We start from the raw sequence: 8,856 nt of genomic DNA, 5'->3' as shown, positions 1-8,856 counted from the left end.
CTTATTAATTCTGACTGCTTTGTCTCCATAGTTGAGACGAGGCCACCTATCCTCTTCATCTTTCCGCCTAACCCCATGCATGCCAAACTTCCATGAAAACTTGAGGTATTACTGTTTAAATCGTCTGATAGGAACTGAACCACCTGAGAATCTTCCTCGCACTGATTTTTCTTTTGGGACATAACTTCCTTCCCTTTACTCGAAATCAGTGGAAAAAAATTCCTTATTTCATTTGATGAAGAGAACTCTTCTTGTTGATGCTGAACATCCGTATGGTTTGGCTCAAAAGGAAATGATTGAGAGTCATAATAAGAGGTCCTTCTAATGGTCTGTGTTTTTGCACGCATCCATGGCCCATAGTTTGATACCTCAGTTTTAGTATGGAGAGACGAACACACTTGTTGAAGATGACCCAAACACCCACAGCAATAACAAAACTCAGATAAGCGTTCATATTTAAAACTAATCCATGTGGCTGGTTTACGCTTTCGGACCAATGGAAATCCTTCAGACAACGGTTTCTCAACATTTATTTCAACTTGTATTCGCATATATTGTCGCAAGAGAATACCTGGACCTACAGATTTTTCAACTTGAATGAAATTTCCAAGCTTTGCAGCTATTTTCTCAGCATTTACATTAGTCATGAACTCCAGAGGCAACCCATGGATCTGCACCTAAAATACAGACATCTTCATATCAACTTCAAGAAGACTTAACCCAGGTGGCCAGCAGCAGATTACCAAATGAAAACCTTTAATGTTCCATGGCCTTTGATCTAGAACCCTATGCTTTTCAGTCGCATTCAAAAATGTGAACAAAAACATATTAACATCTAAATCCTCTATTTTGAGCCCTGCTGAAAAGCTCCATGCTGACTTTATAGTGGCACGAAGAGCATGTTTGTTGAGAGGACGAGATGATATTACTCTGCCTATAAGGACGTGCGCTGAAAGCTGTGATGCTTCATCTGTTTTCGGCTCAAGGTCAAGATGGTTCCAGTTCACAGGGACATCACTTTCAGTCGAGGCTCCTACCATGGTTTCTTTAAACAGAAGTGAGGGTTTCATGGTATTGGGATTGACAGAGTTTGAGGTACAGGATGCTAAACATGGATAACTCAATATTAATAAATTTACATCAGATTTTGGACGGTGAGTTAATGAGAGATGGAAAGTTTTGGATAAATTTTGGAAGAGTGAATTAATGCTAGTAATTAATGCTGGAAAAGTTGGAAAAGTTTAGGTTAGATTCAGAATAAAAACTCAGTTCAAGATGGATTAAACTCACTAGAGAGATGGGATGAACTCATCGTGGAGCTGGGAAAACTCAATCGTAAGGGATAATAATTAAATGTTATTGTATAATTTTAATTATTATCATTCCTAAATTATAATTTTAATTGTTATACTTAATTGAGTGAGTGATTTATTTATATAGACAATAAGTATATAATTTCTATATAAGAATTTATTTGATCATTATTTATTTACTATCTAGTTTATTTTAAATAAGTATATTTATTTATTCCAACTCTCTACTTATTTGATAGGTTTAAGAATTTTTTCTTGAAGAGTATTTTACTTTCTTTATTTATATATATATAATTAATAATATAATGGTTTGGAACCTCACAATGGTAAGAACATTTAATAAGTAATTATTAATTATAGTTATTATATGTATATTATATGTAATTATTAATATGATATGTATATTAATAATATAATATATTAATATTTAATATATTATAGTTATTATAGTTATATATATATATTTTTTTTTTAATCTTTTTTCAAAATTAAGTTTTATACTATACTTATAATTTGAATAATAATCATATTCTAACTAAATTAGTATAAATATGTAGTATATACTTATTAAATCTTATATTAAATGTATATTAAATTTTTTTAATCTTTACTTAAATTAAGTTCCTAAAGTTATAATTTTCTTGTTAAAGAAAAAATTCAAAAAACACAAAAAAATATTATATCAAAAAATTCACATAAATCCACAAACTAAACACAATATATTTCTAACCATATAAACATATTCAATAAAAATTAACAAACAATAATCATAATATTTCAAATCCATATCACAACATATTTACAATATTCCTACAATAATATTTTTATACATATTAATTCATTAATGAACACCATAAACTCACAAACTATTTACAAACAAAAATCACAATATTTCAAGAGTAAACATAAAATCACAACAACATATATAAACATATTGTTAAACTTTAGAAATATACCTAGCACTCACAAATTCAAAAAATACCAAAAAATATTATATCAAAAAATTCACATAAATCCACAAACTAAACACAATATATTTCTAACCATATAAACATATTCAATAAAAATTGACAAACAATAATCACAATATTTCAAATTCATATCACAACATATTCACAATATTCTCACAACAATATTTCTACACATATTAACTCACAAACTATTTACAAAATTAACAAATAATAATCACAATATTTCAAGTGTAAGCATAAAAATGCAACAATATGTATAAACATATTTCTAAAATTGCAACAACATGTATAAACATATTTCTAAAATCACAACAAAATGTATAAACATATTGGTAAGCACTCACAATATCCTCTTACAAATCAAAAGCTTCCAACTTGCCAAAACAACCAATCTTTCAAAAAAATACAACACTGACTTATTAGAAGCATATATATAAAAAAACACAAGACAAATATCATAAAATTGCAAAAAAATACAAAAGAAAAATAATTATTCCTTACCAAAATCAATGGAACTAGAGTTTCAAAATATTAATTAACCCTCTCTCACTCTAAGTCTCTCTCTCTAACCCACGACCCTCTCTCACTCAACTCTCTCTCTCACTCTAACCCTCTCTCTCTCTCTCTCTCTCTCTCTCTCTCTCTCTCTAACCCACAACGTTCTTACTCTCACCATCTCTCTCACTGGGTATAAGTGCACGCATGGGAAAAGCAGCAAAAATGAGTATGCTGCCTCTCGTGCGTGTATTCATTGAAAATCTAAATCTTTAGATGTAACGTTCGAACGTTAAAATATCTAGCCCAGATTTTAGATGACGTTCGAACTTTAAAAAATTCAGGTAAATTTTCTATAGATAACGTTCGAACGTTGGCTATTTACGTTCGAACGTATTAAGTTATGACAGAGCCCGAAATCTGGCAGATTTCCCGCACTTTTTATTTTCATGTTCGAATGTTAGGAAATTTGACATTCGAACGTTTATAAATTTCATCGAATAACGTTCGAATGTAAAATTTTAACGTCCAAACGTTTCAGATCATACAGAGGTGCCGAAATCGAGCGAGAAATTTCTCACATTTTTCTTCTCGTGTTCAAACGTATTATAATTGTACGTTATAATGTAAATCGATTTCATCTCATATATCTCTATTTAACGTTGGAACGTTAAATTGAAACGTTCGAACATGGAGAGATCATCACAGATATGAGGAAATCGAGCGGGAATATATTATAAACGTTCGAACGTAAAAAAATGTACATTCGAACGTTACTTTAGCACTTTGTTCAATAGTTAGTATTTATTAGTATAATATTTATATATATGTATTTTTTCTAGATGCTCATAATATTTCTCTTCAATATAATCTCTTTTTCATATAATCTTGTTCGAGATATTTTTTGTTATTTTTAAATTCTTCGATACTCAAGGTGTATATTTGGGCATCATCTCCAATCACTTGTGAATATATTGGAAAAAAATATTCTTCGAACTTATATTTTTTTACATTCGGACTTTACTTTTCGTAAAAATTAATTCCAAACGTTTAATTATAACATCCAAACATAATACTTTTTAAATTTATTTATGCTTCAACGTTCGGACGTGTATCATATATGCTCGCACATAAAACCCTTACGTCCGAACGTATAACATAAACGTCTGAACGTACGTCATTTAAATTTATTTACTACTTACGTTCGAATGTGTATGTTATACGTTCGCACGTATGTATTTTACGTGCGAAGATAAAGGATACACGTCCGAACATTTTATCTGAATATTCGACCATTTGTTTTACTATGTTCAAACGTTAATGCAGAGCAGCTTAAAATTAACACGAAAAATGCATCAATGTAAATAATTTTTTTATCTTTTCTATTTTCAGGATATGGCTCATCCTTTGCATATTAGGAAACAAGGGAGGGAAGGAACCACTCAGGACACTGCTCGTATCGAGGCTTGTTTTATTATGGTAGAGCGAGAGGTCTTGATCAAGGAGTTCAGCAAACTCAAATGGGAGCAGACGAACCTCAGAGATGTTTTCGTCAGTAGAGGCTAGGGAAACATCTGCACATTGAGGGGGAAGGTATACCCCTCAACGGTTCAAACCGTGACTGTACGCGATGTTTCCATTGAAATTTCACCGGATGTCATCACCGATCAACTGGGATTTGTCGAGGAGTTGAGACATCGACTACGGCTAACTCTCTATGCATGGTTCGCACATCTACATCTACACATGGCACACCCGGTGAGGATGTAGGCACTTCTGCATCATGGACAATCTCCCATATAGTGTCCTGATCAGCCGGTTATTACTTGCTTGGAGAGTGCCAACCCAGCTGGAGGAGCGGGTCAAAGATCAAATGAGCCCCTTCGACATGACCATGCATTGACGTAGCATTGGACAGACGAGGGGACGTCAGCCACCCCTGTAGAGGATCTAGTTCCTCCAACATAACCTGTGCTAGGTGTGGGGAGTAGTAGTTAGTAGTCGACAAGTACATCTGCGGGAGATGCGCGGCCTGCTTGGGTTGATGCGGTGGTCTCATAGTTGATTGCGCATATTGATCGATCGCTCGGGGCTGTAGAGGCGGCTGTTGCCGAGATAGCCCATCATGTAGGTATCTTCAACGACAAGGTTGATACCTTGACTAAGAAGATACGGAGTACGAATTTCGCAAACAACACTATTATCTGAGTGTTGTTTACAAAATTCTATCATATTTTATATTTTATTTTTAATATATGTAAGGAAAAATATTATTTAATATTTCTAGGATTTTTTTATTTCAATTCTCAATCTTCTTTAATGTTATATTTTCTAACTTTAGTACTAAATCATTGCACTTCATATATATACAAACATAAATATATATATAAATATATAAAAATATTTTACAAATTGTGTATATATAAATATATACAAGTCAATTTTTTAGACTTGTTCACAAATTATGCACTATAAAAATCACATAATTTTTAAATTAGAGTCATATTTAATTTAAATTTACAATTAACGTTTGAACGTTGGCACCAAAACATTTCATGTTCGCACATAAGTAGCCATAATGTTCGAACATATATGTGACGTTCGAACGTAAATTTCTCATACGTTGGAACGTAAAAAAAATCTCATCCAACTTTAGTGACAGTTTCCAGAAACCATTACAGAAAAGGCTTTTTAGTGACGGTTTGGAGACTGTCACAATTTCACAACCGTCACTAAAAAGTAATTGTGTTGTAGTGTCCTCGTATGCCATTATAAAGTAAAATAAAATAATTATATTCTTAAGTTCAATTTCTTCATGGATTGATACATTACTATTCAGTTTTTTAATCAATTGCTTTACAACAAAACAAGTATTTTTCTCTTATTTGGCTCAAGAGGATAATATTTTTTAAACCAAAAGATGTCCTATAATATATATATATACACACACTAGGTGAAAGCATCGTGCAATGCACATTTGCTTAATTTATGTTTAATTTTTTTTGTCAAGAATTAATTTTTTTTATTAATAAGGACATAATGTTTTAGGTTAATTAAATAACGATATAATGTTTATGTAATTTATAAATAATTACACGCTGTGATATATTATAAAAAAAGAGCATTAATAGAAGTTTTAACATGGTCCTATAAATAAACATTACAAGCAAAATAGATCATTACATACCAAAATATCTATCTCTACAGCATTTCTGGAATATGCAGGAAAAAACAGGAAAAAAGGTGGTGCAGCTGGTAAGACAAAATGTGCATTATTTTGAAATTAAACTAGGGAGGGAAAACATTTTTGTACTTTCTCTAAACAAAATTGAAATATTGTTTCCAAGGAAAAAATAATTAGAACATAAATAATTTGTGGAAACATCAAAGGATTCATATTTTAAACTAATGTTTTTATTGGATTTGTATTAATCTTATCGCAAACAACTTTGGTAAAACATTACGCTCAAATATTTGTTAGAAGAAAATAATTTTTTTTTTTGTTAAGAACTAATTTTTTATTAATAAGGACGTAATGTTTTTGGTTAATATAAAAACGATATAATGTTCATGTAATTTATAAATAATTACATGCTGTGATATATTATAAAAGAAGAGCATTAATAGAAATTATAATATGGTCCTATAATTGGTAGATGTTCCCACAAAAAAAATTTTTGAATAGCTTTTTAATTATTTATCCACAACGCTTTTTAATTTATTATTTATATATTAAATGATGGTGAGGGCATGATTGGGCACTTCTAAGGCTTTATTTGTATTCAGAATTCATCTCAATTCATTTCATCTTATTATTACAATTTTTTCAAATTCATATATAAAATATAATAAACAATTCAATTTTTTCAAATCCTAAAACAATAATAATATTAATAATAAAATCTTAATAATATTTTATTCAACTCATTTAAAACTATCTCAATTCGATCATTTTTTAATACAACCGGGACTAATTGTATATACATAAATTAAACAGTATTTGTACATATATTTGCAATGAAAGTAGCTGACATGATATGACATAATAGGTTTATAAAAATAATCATTAATTAGTAATCATGAGAAGGAGTCCACATGATGATCTTTTAGTAAATTACCCAATTACTCTAATTACTCCTGATCATGATCATCCGTTGTCTTTCTATTAGGGGTGTACAGGAACCGACCAAACCGGCCGCAACCGACTGGAACCGACCGCCGGAGTCAGGAACCGGCCGAAACCGGTGAAGAACCGGCCGGCGTGCGGTAGATATTTGCTAAAACCGAAGTTTTCCGGTTCGGTCTCGGTTCGACCCAGGGAAAAACCGATGAATCGGCCGACCGATTCTATTTTGTTTTTTCATTTTATACCTATAAGAAACGACGCTGTTTCACTTAAATGAGTGAAACGACATCGTTTTAATCCACCTAGTTGAAAAAAAAAATAAAGCAAACGGCGTCGTTTGGTTGAGACCAAACGACGCCGTTTCATGATTAGGTTAAAATCCCCCCTCCCCTTTCACGTTCTCATCTCCTTGCGCCGTTTTGCGTCTCAGCTCCCTCTCTCAGATTCTCTCGTCTCTGTCTCAGCTCCCTCTCTCTCCGATGCCGTCCCTCTCTCCCTCCATCCATTTGCGCCGTTTCATCCATTTGTTTTGTTTCAAGCTTCCATCTCCGATTTGTTGAGGTTTGTTGATGGGGACCACGGTTCTTTTATTTTTCTCAGAGAGGGTACCGATAGTGTTGTGATAATGTGATATTTGTTGTGAATCATTTGATATTTGTTGTATATCTTGTAATTTTGTGAATCTGTGATGATGGAGTTCGAGTTTAGGTGTAACTTTCCTCAAACCGAAGTTTTCCGGTTCGGTTTCTGTGTTTCTCATTCCTCTCTCTCTCTCTCTCTTCACGCCGCCGACGACACCGACGAACTGACCGGTAGAAAACCGAGACCGACGTCAACGGTTTTCTTCCCCTTCACCGGCCGGTTTCGGTCGAGATATTTTTTTTTTAGTGTATCGGTGCGGTCTCGGTTTCGACTCTAAACCGAATCGATAAGTCGGTTTTTCACCCCTACTTTCTATAGTAAATTTGCAATAAATTTATAAGCTTGCATCGATCCATTCTTTGAAAGTTATAGACTCCTTATATTAATATATTGTTCCGTATCTAACTATTTAAGTTATCGACTTGGCCTAGCTATATTGTGATAAATTATTTAGAGATAGATCATGAGCTGCTCATCTTAAAGAAGTGTTAGATCTGTTTAATTATCATTTTTTTAAATATTATCATTTTAGTACTCTTTAATATAGTCTCAGATGATTAGAAAATTATTTATTTTTTTATACTTAATTGTCAATCGTTTGGTGTCACATGCATTATATCTTGAATGTATACTTTCACCTATAGCTTGTTCGAAACACACATGCATATATTTCCATAGTTGCATAATCCATGGCGGCTGGGGGTATGATTCATGATCATCACGATCTTGGGGATAATCAGATGCAGTACGTCAAGTTTATCTTCTTCTACTTTTTTTTTTCCTTTTTGGTTGTTTTGGGGGACATGCATGCATCATCTCCAAAGTCTAAAGTCCAAGTCACAACATTTAAGACAAAATAAAAAGCCCCCAAAATTGACTATTTTTGAATAGGTAATAGAATATTTTCATAAGAAATAACTAATAGTAAATTAACAGATTTTTTATAAAAAATTTGTTTCTTAATTGATCAACACATGGCTCCACAAAATTTCAAATTTAATAATCGAGTTAATAATATAGTAATAAAAAGATACATGCACTATATATATATAATATGACTTGTGTGAACCGTATTTTTATTGTTTAAATTTGTTTAAACACATGCACTGTTTTTGCTTTTCGATTTTCGATCCTCACAATAATAATTTCATCGTTCTGCCTCTATCCCTACCTTTTATCATTCTATATATATTCCTAATATATATCCTGGTGCAAATAGTGCTACCTACATCATGACACCATATATATATATATATATACACATGAAGATATATAAATAAAGAACATAAATATATATAGAGCTCAGAGG

The sequence above is a fragment of the Juglans regia genome, chromosome 8, assembly GCF_001411555.2.
Source record: "Juglans regia cultivar Chandler chromosome 8, Walnut 2.0, whole genome shotgun sequence".
Taxonomy (NCBI): Eukaryota; Viridiplantae; Streptophyta; class Magnoliopsida; order Fagales; family Juglandaceae; genus Juglans; species Juglans regia.
The sequence above is the reverse complement of the archived record's forward strand: the minus strand, read 5'-3'. Positions refer to the sequence as shown.